Source organism: Platalea leucorodia (genome assembly GCF_965183815.1).
Source record: "Platalea leucorodia genome assembly, chromosome: 3".
NCBI lineage: Eukaryota > Metazoa > Chordata > Aves > Pelecaniformes > Threskiornithidae > Platalea > Platalea leucorodia.
Genome location: NC_138825.1, coordinates 50,062,770 through 50,081,167, shown reverse-complemented (window position 1 = coordinate 50,081,167; position 18,398 = coordinate 50,062,770).

The window sequence follows — 18,398 nt, the reverse complement described above, 5'->3', positions numbered from 1 at the left end:
TAGAGATCACTGTAAAAGTAAAAACATACGAGTTGATAGTATCTTCCTTGCAAATGCAATTGGTATTACCTATCCTTCCTCAATAAGTTCATCAGAAAAACAGAAAAAAAATCCAGAGAGAAGTAAGAAAGCATCAGAGACACAGACACCATAGGCAGAACAAATAAGATTAGCAGAACATGGCATGCAGAGAAAGGGAAAATGAGACTCCCACAACAGAGGCCCAAGAGACAATGTTACAGAAAAGGTGAATTACACAGTACCATTTTTGTTCTCATTAAAGAAAATCAGGAGCAAGAGCAGATGTTTCCAAGAGACACCAATGAAGAGAGTAAGAAACAACACTTTCCCCCAAGTGATTAGATGGCACATGACACTCTGTGATTGCTGTTTCCTGATCTTGAATGCTGGACAAATTTCCATATGGCTTTTGTTTACTCAGTGAATAAGTGCTTATATTTCTTATTGATGTTTCTAAAAAAAAAAAAAAAAAAAAAAAGGTGCTTTGCTCAAAGAAATGCCTGGGCTTTGATCTCATTAGATCAGTGTACCAGTGTGGGTCCCAGCCTTTCCAGCTGCTGTACCTAGTTAAATACCTTGTCCAGTTTAGCACACCACTTACTTGACTGGAGTTTTCTCTCTCTCAAAAAAAGGATATGCTGCCCTGCCAGCACTGTGGAATACACGCAGCAGCTTGCCATCTCAAACATGCTTCCAACCAGCAGTGATAGGTGATCAGGAATGTTGGGGATGTAAGGGAATAGGCAGGAAAGAAAGTGCTTATTCTCTCTTCTTTCACCTCCTCCTCCTGTTGGTGTATCATGAGCTTCAGTAATTTTCAACCTTTTCCATAAGTCAACTATGAGAAGCTTCCAATGGAGGTGCAGGACCCTTCCGACATTTTTCAAATTAAAATCACTGCTCAGAAGGAAGAAGAAAGCAAAATCATACAACTTGTCTAACTGTGTCCGATGAACTGGCAAGATGCAGACTCCTCGGCCACAGTCTTCTCTGCTCCAAGGAGCAACGTAACAGACCTACAGTACCTGTTTGATCTTGTACTTGTAGTCTCAAGGCCTTGGGAGCCTGGGCAAAGACAGAGGATCTCTTATACCCATGTATCTTTAATTCCATAATTGTTAGAAGCATTGTCCAACACGTTGGCAATTATATGAAAGGTGACAAGTACACATACAAGTGCAGCAATCACAGGAGAGAATTACTTACTTTGAAAAGACCAGTTTTGCTCAATATGGTGATATTCTGATTAGTGAACTCCATTCTATACCTTCAGATGTTCTTAAAACTGGGCATCAAAATAGGTTCTTGGTAGATTTGAAACCAATATTTTGCATCTAAGCAATTAGCTTAGATGGAAAGTCTTCTGTACTTTTCTCTCTAGTAGACTACTTCAGCAGATGAGATTAAAAAAATTACTTAGTGGCACTAAGAAGGAGAACCATCTCTGTATGTGTCATGCTGGTGCAGAAGAGGTCTCCTTCCTGCAGTTGCCTAAAAATCTACTTCCTCAACCCTCCTAAACACCCTGTAGTCATGTGATGATAGAGTAGTGTTACTTCCAGAGATATCAAATGAGGAGCACTATGAGGACGTATGGCTCGTTCTTATTTGTGCAGGAGGAACTGGGACTGCTGCAGAAATAATAGTTCCAGGACAACATGATAAGATTTGATTGAGTTTTCAGCAGATGACAGACGTCTTAACTCTCACAAAAGCCTCTTGTGTTAGTGCTTGAGCATCAGATTGGCAAGTGTTACACCTGCTACACTGACTGCTCCCATATGTGCTTTGCTACTTATAGACTCACACGAATGTGCAAGAGTATCACTGGCCACATACATGTCAGTTGGCTGTGGACTACTTCTAGGACGGAGATCAGGTCGTCTAGCAATTTGCATTGAAAACAGGCCAGAAAGTGTCAGCTTCAATTTTGTTTTTTTTTTTCTTTTTATTGATGTCACTAAGAGTTTTACTTTCTTGGCTGATACTGTATACTGGTCTTGCTGGATTTTGGTGGTTTAAACATAAGTATAAGGCAAAGAACCCAAAAGCCCGATCTCCTTTATATTATATAAGCTCCAACACGGTTGAAAGAGTTCGCTGAAGATACAATTCTGCTTTCTTACCTTTGGATAATAAGCAGAAAAATCATACTGTTCTCCTATAATGGACTAGAATTTTTCTGGAAAGAAGGATGCTACTTGGTAACTGAAGTATGAACAGTCTTATCACATGAATATTTATGAGCATCCACATTGAGTGAACATTATACAGTAAAAAATTGGATGGAAGAATTTCATTATGCACAGCATATGTTTACTGTTTATTCAGACTAGCCATGAACAATACTAGAAAGGAATGCATTCATTAGACATCTGCTAATAGGCAAATTTATCTTGGTAGGCTCTGAAAGATATACACCTAACAGGAGAAATAACACATCGAACATTTACTGAAACCCTCGTTTTTACTTTTAATAATTATCAACAGACTAAACTGACACTGCACTAAGCAGAGAAGCCAGACCACTGTTTGCCCTTGAAATCCCGAGAGAGAGACAAGTGTAGAATGCAGCTTGTGAACTTTTATTCAGGAACATATCAATTTTAGGTAAAATTTTTCCCTTCTATTAGCTAACAAAACTACACACCAAGGTACAAAAGCAAACCAGGTAGACAAAAAGCATCATATTTAGTTGAGCTGAGTGACCTGAATTAATATCCCTCTGTATCTGAGACTATTTTGTATGACCTCGAAGAACCTTAAACTCTCTGGCTATGTCTAGCTCCAGGGCATGTACAAAACCCAGCCATGTCCTAAATCCTCTATTAGAATGGGGTGAGGTTCCTGATTTTGACAAGTGGATGTGTAAACTCAGGACCCTAAAGGCTTGCACCTGCACTGCACTTTAGTCACATCTCTGTTTCAAATCTCCTTTTACAAAACAGGGCTGGAGCACTCCATCACTGCATGAGAGCTCTTTCAGAGTAAACACAATGATCATTATTATGTGCTCATAGCCAAAATTTCAGTTTAAGCCTGGTATATATTTGCTAGTTTTGTTTACAGAAACAGATTAACTGTGAGTAGTGTCAAAAAAAGAATAAACCGATGAGACATGCAAATTTACCTTGGTAGGTATTCTATCTAGCAGAGCAAATAACACATGGGATAGTTTCAAAATATATTGCACACCTAACACTGAAAATCAGGCTGAAGGTTGTATGAACACCTACCCCGTGTTTAGACACCACAAAAGTGAGATTCATAAATAAAAAAATTAGTAGTCACTCTTGAAATCTTGAGCATTGGCTTCCTTCTTTGTTGGACTTGTTTTATTTCTTTTTGGACAAATTTTGAAGGACTGCTTTAAATTACTGTAATAACAGTACTAAACTCCTGATTACAGGCAGAGCTCTTCCTGCCTATTTTTGAAATAGAAGCTGAAGAAACAGGCAGAGGGAAAAAAAAAAACAGGTCTGAAGTGTTGTGATACACACCCTCTTTCTGTCTCTAATACAGCTACATTGGGAGTGTGAAACTGAAAAAAGTCATGCAAGATCATTTTAACCTCCAAAAAAGTTAGTTAGGTTCCATCTGATATTTATAAAACCACATAATGATTTCTTAATTTCCCTAGAACAATATAGCCCAATATCCCATTTTACTGCCAACAAACTGAAACCAGTATTAAACTCATCTTCCATCCACTTGATATAGTAAAGCTAAAGAAATTTGCATCAGGATTTCATAACACCAGAAACTGAGAAGGATGTGGGAATCCTACGAGCAAAATTACTATGCTAGCATCTACTCTAAGATTTGATGGCATCATGAAGCAATAAAACCTGAGTTTTTAGAGCTACTTTGAAAACATCCACATGCCCTAGTCCCCACGTGTATAACCTCACAGCAGTGCTCAACTGTTGTGTATGTGTAGGCAGCTCACTTGGGATCAAAGCAAAGCGGCCTCCATCCAATAGCTGTCCCAAAGACACAGGGATGAACAACAGGGATCCACTTACCACAAGGACTATGTGGGTCCAGAGACAGGTGTCGCAGTTCAGTGAAAGCATCTTAGGTAAAGATAAGAAAGACAAGCCATATGAAATGTCTCCTCTGGTTTAGGAGTGATTGCTGTTACAGGGCTGGAGCCCACTATAATTTGGATATTTTCAATATGTTAGATGATCTTTTCCTTATTTTAATTCAGCTACATAAAGTGTCACCTTCTCTTAACTGTAGTGCCACTTCTCTCACCTAAGCCACCAGGCAGCAGGAAGTACATGATGCTCTTTCTGCCACACTGGAGATGAGTCTTCTTGACTGATGCTTCAAAAAATATCTGGAAGAAATTTCAACATCTTGTATATGTCTTCCTACTCATCCAGCAGGTCTGTGAATTTAGTTGTAAAGAGCACATGTAGAATATACAACATCCAAATGTTTGATTAACCTCATGACAACCTAGCGGACAAAGAAATGCCAACTCATCATATTAAGTCAATTAAAGCCTTTGACATCTTTCAGTAAATTTAGTATATCCTTTCAAATCCTGAAATAACCCTATAATTCAACATGAGGTATAGATAGAAATAAACAACAGTGACTATGTATAACAAACACATATGAAACAAGAATCTATTTCCCGTATATGCAATGCCAAATTGGCAGTTTGTTTCGTCTGTTTTTTTATCAACTAGAGATTAAAACGTAGAATTAATTGTACAATAAAGTAAGCCATACCATTTAATAGACATTCAAATGCTTATTCATAACCTTAGATGCATTGATTAAAATCCTACAGAACTTCTGCTGTCCTCCTTAGTACGCTATGTAGCACAATGCACACTTATGGCCAAAATGTTATAAAACTCTAAGTGAAACTGTCTGCCTAAATACAGTGACTGGTATTCAAACAAAATGAAACACGCTTTAACACAAAACACAAATCTTAAATTTGTTACTTCACCAGCAATCTGATGTTTAAAAGTTTTGAACCAATGAAAACTCCTGTAGGGACCACCTCTCTCTGAACAGTAAACTTACGTTAACATCACAAAACAGCCATCTCAAATTCATAAAGAATGCTGCGTATAGTGCGCAATTCACACATTATATATTCACTGAAACGTGACACCTTTGTCCCAATACATTACTGGGATCTGGTTTTGTATTCAGATACCTCCTCTGGTGTCTGATATGCAATCTTATCACACAGTGATATGGGACAGAACATTCACCCATTAGGAGACTGGCAAAGACTAAGATTTCTCTTTTGCTTCAACTCCCAAGGGAGAAAACAGATGTATACCTCAGATATGAGGAACAAATAATGCAATTACTACACAAGCTTGTAACTAGGTTCCCCCTCCTTCCATTACAGACAATAGAAACTTTTTACATCTTCCAAAGAGCTTTTCAAGGGCAGATTGCTCTGGTTGGGCTGCCTAGAAAAAGGACACAAGCAAGGCCATCAAGGAGCATTTCAAAAGGCACAGCAGAGCCTGCAGCTGTACATCTTAGGGACTCAAAACTGCTTTATTTATCACTGTGATTTTACTGTGTTCTTAACAATACAATACAATATCTTCTTTTCTCTCTTCCTTCCCTCCCTAGTTTTCTTCTCGTCTCCTTTCTCACTTCCTATTCCTCAGATCTTCTTTTCAAACGTGCGACTCACTTCTTACCTTCATCCCTCTTGCCTTAAACCAAGAAAGCTGAAATAATTAAAAACAAAACAAACCCCTCTAGCTTGAAGTAAGAAGGATTGCTTTCTGGTACTTTATTTTTAGGGACTACTTTATGGCACATCTCTGGAATTCGCAAAGTCCAAAAACATACAAGAAGAAATATGAGGGAAAGGGAATTAGAAAAGGACATTCAGGGGGCTATACCTGTCATGTAGCAACACTTAGGCTGGTAACAGAAAGACGGAGAGAAATCTTTTTAGCAGGATGACTGATTTTTTGCAGTATTATTGGGCATCTCCTAGCACAGCTGACTTTAAAACCTCTTGGCTTCTGGAGTCATGGCAATACATGAGAAACATCACATTTCACTGAAGAAGAAAATACAACTGCTCACCCTGGCCCAGTTAACCTGCTGCAAGATAGGTGCAGCTGTAAGAGATGCTGGAAAGCAGGAACTGAAGCAAGTTCTTCAAGGGAAGGAGGAGTGGAGCTAATGCCACCTGCTTCTCACACAGCTAGTGGTGGGTTTGGAGGCTGTGTGGAAGTTTGTTGCATTTTAGACAAAAAGATCTTGGCTTGTAAGAGGGGTATCATTAGTCCTGGCATAAGCCATCACTTGTGGCCGCACTCTGCCATCTCCAGGCCACCATTTCCTCCTTCCTCTCTGTTGGCACAAGTATTCACACAGCCACAGAATGAACCAAAATGAACAACTGGTCGAAGTTTTGGTTTGGGCCAAAACACACCCCCAGAATGTTAATTTTAAACCAGTTCAGTTCCCTGATCTGATTCGCTACACAAATATCTGTACTTTTTCCTGTGGTGGGGGCAAGAACGTGTGCTTGCACAGTGGCTCTGCCTCCTCCATTAGCAAGGATCGGTTATGCCAACATAAACTGCCCGCTTCCGAGATATGAAAGCGGCACGCTGCTGCTGCCTGGCCCAGCAGTGCTGGAATCACTGAGCAGGCCACATCAAACTACCCTTTAGATCATAGCGAAGGTTAAGATAATAGCTCCGGTATAGAAAGAGCATTTTAAAATGTCCTGAAGTATTTTTCTCTATTATAAAACAAGCAGAAGTAAATTGGCTAAAAACATACAGAAACTGGAATCACGCATTGCCATTATACGCTTTCCAAAAAGTTGAATCTATAAAAGATTCTCAGCTTCTTTAAAAGGAAAAAGATCCCCAAGGGTGAGAAAGAGTAAGCTATAGCTGCGCTGCAGAAATTCAGGAGGCTACACTGCTGTTTAATGGACTCAGAGGTGCCAAGTCCACCCACTGGGAAAGCCAAGAACCCTACTAGAATTGACTGAGCTCCCTTTTAGTGCAGAAGCTCAACCACTGGGAGTCTAGTACAGAACTAAGACTGCAAGTTACAGGGGTGTTAACAGGCACCACACTAATTGATTTTCTGAATAATATTTTCTGGCATTTGTCTGATCTAATCTTCTGTGGCTGCTAATACTTTCCCTGTCAGACTATTCCATGTTCTGTTACATCTGTATAACTGCACCCACAAACACACACCTCTTACAAATTTCTGTATGTAACTAGCATTTATACTAGCACATGCAGAACTTGAGTACAGGTTAGGTGCTACAGGTCTGAGATATCAGTGTGAATGCAAATGGCACAACCTGAGCTCTGAAGTTTGGATGTGTTTGATGCACATTGCTCAGTGAATTTGAGAACCACTATCAAACGCAACATGAATGTAACCACAGGCAGCCAATCAACATATAAATTGTTCGAACTCTTCTAAACTTGGTTTAATGCCATCACAAAGTCATCATACAGTTAAGTTTCCAGTACTTGCTACTCCCCTTGGGAGGCTGTCTAGAAACTCACCTTCCTATTCACTCTAGTGCCTAGCCTAGATGCACCATAGCCAACTTAAAATCCTTTGCTCCTATGCCGGCACCTTTCTTTAAGTATTTCTTTTCCCTACCTATAAGCAGATTTTGTTTTTTAAAGGTTAATCATACCTCCTCCCAGTCTTGATTTCACTGTGCTAAATGAGAGTGATCTCTTTTAGCCTCCCCTCACTCAACCATCTCTCCATGCTTTTGTCCCAATAGACAGCCCTGTCCTAGACTTGTTCATGTCTATATTCATCTTCCTTGTAAATGCCATGAACAGAAGAGGTTTTATCAGAGCCTCAGTAGTAACATTAATTAGAAGTTCATCACAAGAAGTACTTCAGCGTTTTCCTCAATTTTTCCATGACTATTTCAGATTTGTGGTTCACTGTTGCCGTGTAACTGAGCAGGAGACAAAACCAGTCTTGTTCAGTGGTGTACTCTAACTGGGATTTCTACACCTGTTGTGTACTCAATGGAGAGAGACAGAAAGCTCTCAGATCTCCTCTCTGGATCCTCTGAGCTGCACAGGGTAAGAGGGATTATTTATATTCTGGAATGCCTTTACATTGACTGCAAAAGGAGCCTAGACAATTATCTTTGATTAGATGCCTAACTTTAGGCAGCTAGAGTGAGGCAAATTCCTTCCTTCAGTATCTGATTTGGCCCAGTGATTTACTAATTTCATTCTACTTTTAATACTACAGAAACAAGCATTAACCACTTTTCTTATACAATGATGCAGTTCTCTCTATTGTTGGCACTTCCTAATTTTATGCTATCAGCAAATTTCACCTTTTTCTTAGCTTTGGTTTTGATGCTATTTATAAAAATATTAAACCAGAACAATCTCAAGATCACTCCTTTGGGACCTCTCACAGCAATGCCTTTCTGATGCCAAAGATATTCCTCCGGGCAGTGCATATTGTATTCCCTTTCATTTCACAACATTATATTCTTTCAGTTGGGGGGGCGGGGGAGCAGAGGGGGGCAAAGACTGAAGATTGCATGCCATACACAGTAAAGGCTGAAACGTAAACTCACCCAAAATATAACTTTTTTAATAGTATCATTTTAAAAGACAGTCTTAAGGTTTTTGGATTTTGCTAAAAATCTTTAACACATTTGGAGCTAGAAATACTACTATAACCAAAGTGTTGTTAATTATTTGCTAAGTTAATGGCATACATCTAGCTTGTAACTGGACCTAAGGCCCCTTCCTTTGCTTCTTGCAGGCTGGGAGGTGTTCTGCTGAACCTACGATGACTTTTTACAACTCTAAAGCAACATTTCTTGCTATGAATTACTTCAGGCACTGACATGACTCGGCACCAAGGATGTTTATTTCTCAGGCTACTTTAAGTCCACAGTGTGAATACACATCTGTTTTTTTAATGCTCATTCAACAGGCAAAAATGTCAAGCAATAGTTAGAAAAGAGGTAGGAGGATGAAGCCAACTTTTGGAAAAAGGATTGACAGAATAAAAGCAAATCAAGCACTCGTCAAACTTTGTCTATAGACCTTTCACATGCTTCTCTCTCTCAATTTCCTTTATCAGAGAGTTCCAAATAATAACCTACTTTCTCAGACACATGGGAGATAAGAAGTAGTGGAGGACAAAGAAAAGTTTGTTATGCTGCCAATTTGAAAAGCACATTAAGAAAAAGGAGGTTGCTTGATAATGCTAGTTCTTGTTCTGTGAGGCTGCAGAGTCACTTGCCCTAACCACACAGCAGTAAACTAATTTTATCTAGCTGTGGATCCTCCAGAGAGTGGGTTAGAAAGGGATGGATTTCAAGGAACAGGGAGGAAATCAATTTTGGGGCAAAAAAAGATAAAAAGAAAAAAAAAAGGGGGGGCTCTCACAAATAAATTCAGAAGGCAAGAATTACAGCAGATAAACCATCTCCCTTTTCTTCCTTCATGGCTCCCTCAGGACAGGAACCCACTTTATAATCCTGCACTGAAGTCATTAGTTAGTTGTATCACCACACCAGTGGAGTATTTTGACCTTTTCTGTACAACTGAATTCTTCTATTAGGTTGTGAATTTTATGAAGCATTAAGAATTTTTTTTTTAATGGGCTTTTTCATATTTTTCTGCCTCTTGGAATCACCAATAGTCAAAATTCACCTTAGTCATATGTCCTAACAGTATATTTCTTCCCTTGATAAATAAGCATTTCTTTTAAGCATACCATTAACTTGGAATGTATTAATGCTTGTTTTGGTGACAACTTCAACATCGCTGTGAGAAATTTCCCTCCCCGACCACTAATGCATAATCTGAATTTTATCCTAACCTTGGATTTGGGTTTTGTTTGGATACTTCTTGAGGATTTTTATTTGAAAAAGAATGAAACTAAGCCATCATGGGATAAATATTACCATATAGTATTTCTTAGATAAATATACAGTTCTTAAATCACTTTTAAAACTTTGAAGTTTTAAAGCCTGTGGCTCAGTAGAGCACACTGATTTGGAGATGGTTAAAACTCAGTATTTCTGAAAAATATGCACAACTTGGCAGACAAAATAAAAGACATTCTCAAGATTTCCTGTGAAGTTTCAGAAAAACTCTGAGAACATTTCTTAAATGGCTTGCACGTTCTTTCCTACCATGCGATATTTTGAATTATTTCATCATAGCAGAATATAATAGAAAGCACATAAATGTGAATGGAAAGGAACCTCTGAAGGTCCCTAGCCCAGTCTCTTGCCCAAAACAGGACCATCGTCAGCACTAGATCAGGTCAGCTGTGACTTCTTCTAGCTAAGTCTTGAACATGCACAGATGAAGTCTCCACAGTCTTGCTGGGTGACCTAGGCCCATGCTACTCTACCTTCTAGGAGAAGTTTTTTCTGATCTCCAGTCTGAGCCTCCCTTGCTGGCACTTGTAGCCACTGACCAGAACTGTTTTGCCTGGTGTTACCAACAAGAGTTTGGCACCTTCATCTTCTGACCATCCTTCACATAGATGCAGGTTGCTCTTGCATCATGCCTTAGCATCATCTTTACCGAAGTATGCAAACCCAGCTCCCTCAACTTCTTGTAAACAATGTACTCTACAACTTGGCCATCTTAGTTCAGATTTAAATTACTTCAGCGTTTTTCATTTAAAAGTATATAAGCCCATGTATTTTACAAAGGCATTTAACTAGTTGAATCTATTACTTTCATTTAACTATGTGCTTTTCACCAGATTGCTTGATTCTTGTAGAAGTGAAGCAGCCCAAATCTTTCTTATCTCTAAGTACCTCAGCATCAGAATCGAAACATACACTGACTACTAGCAATAGCAACATTGCTTTCTCCAGGCAACTTTGCTGTATCAAAACAGGAGGGGGGGAAAAAAAAAAAAAGCAGCAATTGCCCCTGAACCAGAAATAAGCAATATTCATGATAAGCAATAAATTGTGGAAACGCTACCTGCATTCTTTAAAGTAGTCTTCAAGGATACATGGGATTTCTTGTACTCATCAGATTAAAGTTCCTTACAACTCAGTAAGAAGTATCTGTCATTAACCAATATTTAATGTTTAAAAACAACAACAAAAAAAAAAGACAACAAGACACAATTCACCTAGCCACTTACATAATAGCCACTGGACATGATGGCACATATTCTTGAAAGTTGTGTGCATTCATATGTATCCTGAGGGATAATATGTGGTTACCTTTGTTTTGGTTATACAACTTGAAAATAGTTTTGAAATAAGTTGCCTTTCCCTCAGTAATTTCTCAACACAATGAGGCCTTGCTGTTAACCTCTTCTGACAGCAAGCTCACTGTGTTTCCTTGGATTTGATCTGAATTTAGTATCTTTTAATGAGAATTTTCCTACAGTTATGTGATTGTACCAATGACCTGGTAAGATAGTTGTTTTGTGTGTTGTGATTTTGAAGACACTATTGTTCAAGTTGGATAATATCAATCTCAACTAAATCCTGGCATGTCTCTAGACATTTGCATTACTCTTCTAGACTTTTCTTATTTCCTCTGTGATTATGTTTTCAGATAACATACATGGGACATTAGGCACTTCTCATACTACAGGGGCATTACTGTGTGATTTCTTCATCCTTCCGCAACCCCTTCCCAAACACCTGACCTTTTCAACTGCTGGTGTGCACAGAGCACATACAGCCACTGTGTCACTCAGTTTTTCTGTTCCTATTCTTAAGCACATACCAGGCGTCCCATCAGCAAAATGACATGCGTCAAACTGGTTAACAGGAGAATATGAAATTTATGGAATGCTCCTATTTCAGTTTTCCTGTTTGTAAATGTCTTTTTTGTTTTGAATTACGGTACCACATTAACATTGTTCTAACTACTTTCATCGCCCAAAAATAATTTTTCTAAACTACTGGCACTTAGTCTCTCAAATCTCAGTGAAGTAATGCTAATAACTTCTGCTAATGATACTGCCTCCCCCACCTTTCCAGCGAAAACACAACCAGCCTCATCTTCACTGTCCTCCCAGCATCACTTATCTTCTGTAGCCATGGGAAGATACCAGCAAACAAGAGAGACAAGGAGGAAAAAGGAACAAAAGGTATCTGAAAAATTTACACGTCCCTGGAAAGAGGAAGAAACACTCGTGAACTATAGAATGGAGATTTAGCAAATACAGGTTAGAAAATACAAGAGCATATCTGACACTAGCAGCTACCAAATGGGTCACACTGGGTATGCAGCTGCCCTAAGCCTTCAATGACCAAAGAGTCATTGCCTAACCACGTCAGAGCCTTTATGCTTAGTGGGAAATGCATTCCTCATGACCACTTCCATAAGTATCCTTTCCACTGTATTATCTCTAAATCAGCAGGCACACAATATGTTATTTTCATATATACTAAATACTGACAGTTGAATTAATATCCAGCTGGGTTTGAATTCTTCAAATGCCCTGAGACCATTGGCTGCTGAAGCTAATAGGCACTAGCTATATAGACAACTTGCTATTAGGAGCTCAAGTTTACTATTTACAATTTCTAGGCATGGAAAATACATATTTATTTCTCTTTTCTCCCTCACCTATTATCAGGCTCAGTAACTTGTCTTTTAGGGAGATCATGAAGCCACATTGAATGTCTTTCAATCATTGGCATGTTGCAAATCTTTGCTCTCAACTTAAACATAGATGATTTGGCCACCTTTGTTGCTTTTACTTGCCTCTCAAACCTAGCATATTTTTTGATGATATCTTGGCTGAAAATGAACAGTAGGTCTAAAGCTCACACAAGCAGATTGCACAGAAACTCCATATGGAAATCAGAGCTGATATATTTCAGGGAATCTGCATATCCTTCTTGGGGAGTTCAGAGGCAAACTCCGTGCCCTTATTTTCCAATGACAACTTTGATTTTTGGAGTTCTTTAGCAGGCAAAACCCACCAACTGCTTTTCCAGAATATTAAAAATAATTGAGATAATGAAAAGCTAATAGACTTTAGCTTAGAGGGTTGCAAAGAATAGCCTGTCATTGTTCAGACAGCCCTGTAATAGAGCACCTTGTTAATTAGAGATGATTCACAGATGATTTGCAATAGATTCTGGTAGTTCTGAATAGCAGTAATATTTTCATATTGAGCTCTTCTCTACTCAGGAGTAATGAAGCTTTAACTTTAATTAAAAGGAAGCTCCTTTTTTTAAGCCTGTAGGTCCAAGCAACACTGAAGTACAGACAATTAGCATCTCTTTTACTAATTTCCCATATTTAGAGTTACGCACTTTATGGTTTTGCTTTCATAACATTGCCTACCAGAGGACATCTAAGCACCTGAATAGCAGCTGTCCATGAGAAAGCAATGTTATTGCCACTTTAAATAGAGAAACAGGCAATGAGGTAGGAAACCGTTTGCTCAAGGCCTCTCAGCAAGTCTGTGATAGAGTTAAGAACAGAACTGGGTCCGTCTTAAATACATGGTCATGCCCTTCCAACTCCATGCCTCATCACATAACACCATCTGCTTTACTTGATAGGCATCCACTGCTTTAGTTCATGATCATTACAGTGGTACAGTTTGAGATTATAACACCCCATTACTACTGATAGAGGGGTTCCCATGTTCTGCCACCTTCCCTCTTCCTTTCCCTTAACACTTTCTCTTGCCTTTTGCCAGGGAGCCTGCAGCAGATTGATCCAAGGAGCAGAGAAATACATATACACAAATTTTCTGCTGGTTTAGCTCCTGAACTGAACCCTGAGGGGTTGGATGAGCTTCAGTAGCTGAGCAAAGGGAGATGATAGGAGCATGCAGAAGCAGGAAGGCAGGTCTGCACCCTTCCAGGACAACTGGCCATGAAGTGGGCTTAGCTGCAATGCCAAACAGGACCTTACCTGGTACAGTAAATTGACCTAACCTGGCACTGAGCCTCCATACCTTGAACTGCCTTTAGCTTTATAGCTTTCACACTTTTTTTAGCATATATTTTACTGGTAGCCAGGTCTCCTCTTTAAACTGAATTGAGAATAATTGCTCTGATCACTGATAAGAACATAGTGTTTTGTTTTAGAGCTGTCAAAGGTCTATTCCGAGGTTTCCATGGGCAAGACAAGCCAGCTAGTGCAGCCAGCAGCACACAGAGGAGCCACACGGCTCATGCCATTAGCTGTCGGTGGCTCCATGGCCCTGATGATCCCGGTGCGGACTTACAGCAGGAATGCTGGGGCTACCACGCTTCTGTCTGAGATTCCCCATGGTAAATACGTACATGTGCCTATGTACAGCGTGTGCATACTGGAGCTCAAATCACTTGTACAATTCACTGTGGGTGCACCGTGCTTATGCAGGGTGGAGGTCCAGAGCAAGGCTGGAACACACACACACACACACAGACTAGGAGCAACAGCAAGCTCTTTTATCCGTTTTGTCACCATGTCTCTTTACCTGTGAACCTAGGAAGCTTCAAAACATTTCTGAGCTCAGGGGTTGCCAAGCTTTGAAACATGACATGAAGTGACATTAATTACTGCATTCAAAACACTTAATGAGAAGCTATTAATTTACTAATTGATACAGGCAATGACACAACACCTCTTCCCCTCTTTTTGAAAAGTGGGAACGAAGAAGGACAACCTGCATCCAACAATAGCATTATACCTTCTGAAAGTTCACCGTAAAATTCCCTAAGATCTCTTGCCATTAAACAGATTTGCAGGATTCAATATTGTGAATTATTAGGAAAACAGCAATACTGTAATTGATTAAAAAAAAAAAAAAAAACAAAAAACCAAAACAAAACAAAAAAAAACTTGCTTAAATTAAGCAAAAAGAAAAGAGAGCACCTACAACACAAACACAAATATTTAGCCTTTTTACTTCTTATTTAGGACTCATGGCAAGTATATACAAGCATATTTCCATTTAATCCAATAGAGGAAAATATACACAAGCAGTTTTTTGGTCAGGAAGGGATTACTCATCTGCAAAAAGCTACCTGCATCATTCAGCGTTCGCAGGATCAGGATTTTTTTTTTTTTTTTTTTACAGTCAGCTGTTCGGAGAAGGCACATGTCCCGTGTATATAAGCATTAAGCACGTATTAGGTGCTTGACTAATACAAAAATAACAGTGCAAAAATCAGTAACTGCATCTTAATTTGAGGACCGAAAACATTTTGTAAAATATAAAACAGCTAATCAAAGACAATGTGGAAAAGCACAAATAAAGAAATCGGAACCTTTAATTATTTCAAATATAGGAAAACAGTAACAGATTATTTAATAACTACATGGTCCAACAATTTGCATTTCATATAGCTGGCTTCATTGTGTGTCTAATAACACGATGTTAAATATAACAGCATGAACTTCTCTTTTTTTTTTTTTTCAGTCACCAGAATAGCTGTTGATTATGCTTTCAAATGCTTTTTTGTCTTATTCATTGATCTGAGTTTTCCCAGATGCCAAATTAAAGTAAATCTCTCTCTTTAACACAAGTTTACAGCCAACTGACTATAATTCAGGGAAGTCTAAGATAATGAAAGCATGCTTGTTTGAATGTAAGCTGTATTCAGCTTTCAAGCACACCTAATGCACACCTGATGCTCAATAAACAGCAAAATCACCACTGTATTTTTCATTTATTAGAAAAGTTTTTGTTATACTTTCAACTGAAGACTTTCCTTTTCAGGGAAAAGTTCACATGGCCAAAAAGAAAAACCCTAAACACAAATCGCTATGTCTTTATGCACTATCCTTTAAAAAGCATTTTTTCCAATAGATGCTTCCACAAATAAGTTTTTAATATAAAATGCAACTGACAATTCAGCTTCATTACAAACCTTCCTCCAAAAGCACTCAATTTGTTTTAGATGCAATAAGCTTGCATGTTAGAAAAGAAGTAGCAATAAGCACCCTCACATTAAAAGTTTATGAAAATCTTGATTAAAGTAGAGACAAAGTTCCAAAATGTTACTTTTTCTCCCCAAATCTCCTTGTGTGCCAAAGAAGAATGAAAAATAACAACTCTGCCGTAAGAGGCTCATTATACATAAATACTTCGATTGTCCCATATAGTACTTAGGATTTCCTATGCCACTACTACTGTCAGCTCACACAGATTTGTCAGGGCATGCTGAAGAGACTCAAATATAAATTCCTGAAAGAATTATTTTTTACAGGACTTTTTTCTTGTCTTTTTAGCATATAACGACTTCCTCATATAGCACACACATACACCTGACCTCCATCTCACCTGAGAAGGTGCAGTGTCACTCTAGCTTACATGCCAGCCTCATGCCATCCCAGCATACAGCTCATGACAGTTCCTAGGGAACTTTCGTAATAATCCAGGTCCTAAAAGTTGAGCACTCAGAAGGATTTAGGTTTGAAAAAGGTCAAAGACTTTTGTCTTGCTTTTTCTAATTTATATGTAGTATCTCTCACATCTAGAAAATGAGATAGAATAGTAACACTTAATTTTAAAGCTTATTTTGATTAGCATTTTGTTTAAAACTCCTTTTTGAGAAACCCTATCCTGCTTTTATCCATATTATCTATTCCATAATCTTTCCCAGGTCTAGGTACGATGCTGCTCACGTACTTTGTAATGAGTCTTCCCACAGCAATCATAAAACAACAAACAACATGACAGACATCTACAACAACTCATTACTTTCTGTGCTTTTAAGCACAAATTTTTGCAACCCAACAGCACCCTCCTTTCCCCATACATAATTGTGCCTTTCTAAAGGGAAAGATGCATTTCGGTGGGGCCTTCATTCTCTATCATGTGAAAGACCTTACTGCTATTGTCTCCACAAAAGTCTGTTTTGTTGTAAAGAATCCATGATATTAAAGACTCCTCCTTCAGCAGGAATTTCTGCCCATTGATATAGATACGGCAGACACTGAGTATGTACAGCCACTTGTGGTCCAACAGCAACAGCTGAATGTGTAAAATAGACATGTCCAAATTAAACAATGAGGGAATCAAAGAACATCCAGAATAAAGGCAGGCTAGTTTTTAGTTTCAACCCAGATGACTGGTAAGCACATAATTAGAGGAATATTTACTCATTAATATGTGTGCACTTTTGGTGTTTTGTTTTTGTTTTTAAACACCTGCTCTGAAAAGCTTAATTAGACCAGCATACAGCTGCCACACTTGCTATTTAGGTGATACTGTTAAGTGTTACCATAATGTCAACAATTTTTCAAAGATAAATTCCTAAACATTGCTGCTTTCATTTTTCACTAACACTAATTGGCGCTATAAAGAAATCTGAATGCTACTGAAATCTGTGAGGCTGAATGAAGCAAAAGCATGCACAAGCAGAATTAGCTCTATATTCTGTGCTCCGAGTACACTGCCAGCCAGGCAGAGTTATGCTAAGTAGATAACTTTGTGAACAGTCCACTTGAAATCAAAATCGGGTAGTACAGTGGAGGGCCATTCACTGAACATGAATCAGCACAGCAGTAAAGGAAGCAGGGGAGCAGTAACATTACTTGTTTTGTTTCTGAATAATCAACACATTTATGTTAGTTTAATATTGTCGCTATGTGGAAAGCCATGCACAACACACCTCCTTCCCCTGCAATCTCAAAAGGCCTGCTATATCCAGAATCTGAGTTAAAGCACTTCTAAAGGGACTTCTGTTTCAGGTTTTCATTGTTCTCAAATTAAATCAGACTTTCAGTTAAAGTAATGCTCTAATTCTGTGCCAACAGCAGTCTCCTCTAAAAATTCCCTCCACTGGAATGACAATTCCTATTTGGAACATTTTACCCTCTCCCCTATAAACCAGAGAAGTTTAACATATGTTAATCACTGGACTTAGCCTTGACAAATGACCATGAGGGAAGGCATTAACATATTCCCAACTCAGAAAACAGGGCATAACTTTGCAGGGACAGAAAAGGTATGGGGCGCAGGGTCGTGATGCTTGTGTTCAGAAGCAAAAGAGTCTTTCTGGAAGCCAATACAGCCAGCAGGTCTCTGTGCAAAGGCTCTAACTTCCTTGCAGTTTTATGCATTTCCATTAAAAAAAAATAAAAAATCAAAACACATCATAGAAAGCAAATAGCATAAGGTTTGCCTCCATGATTTACCTACTTCTCATCAACATCAATAAGCAATTCACCCATCCTCAAACATTTATCACCCTAATTTTATTAGATAGCCAATCCCAATGCGGATTAGCACCCACTCAGTAGGTCAAACTGATTCCTTCTCAGTGCCACAGCTTTCAAGAGCTACCCAGCAGCTCAATCACTTGGACTTTCTGCTAGAGAAGCATTCGGGAAAGCAGATTTTGTATTAGCCACTGATAAAGCACAGCAGTTTTTATTTTCATCATGGATTTT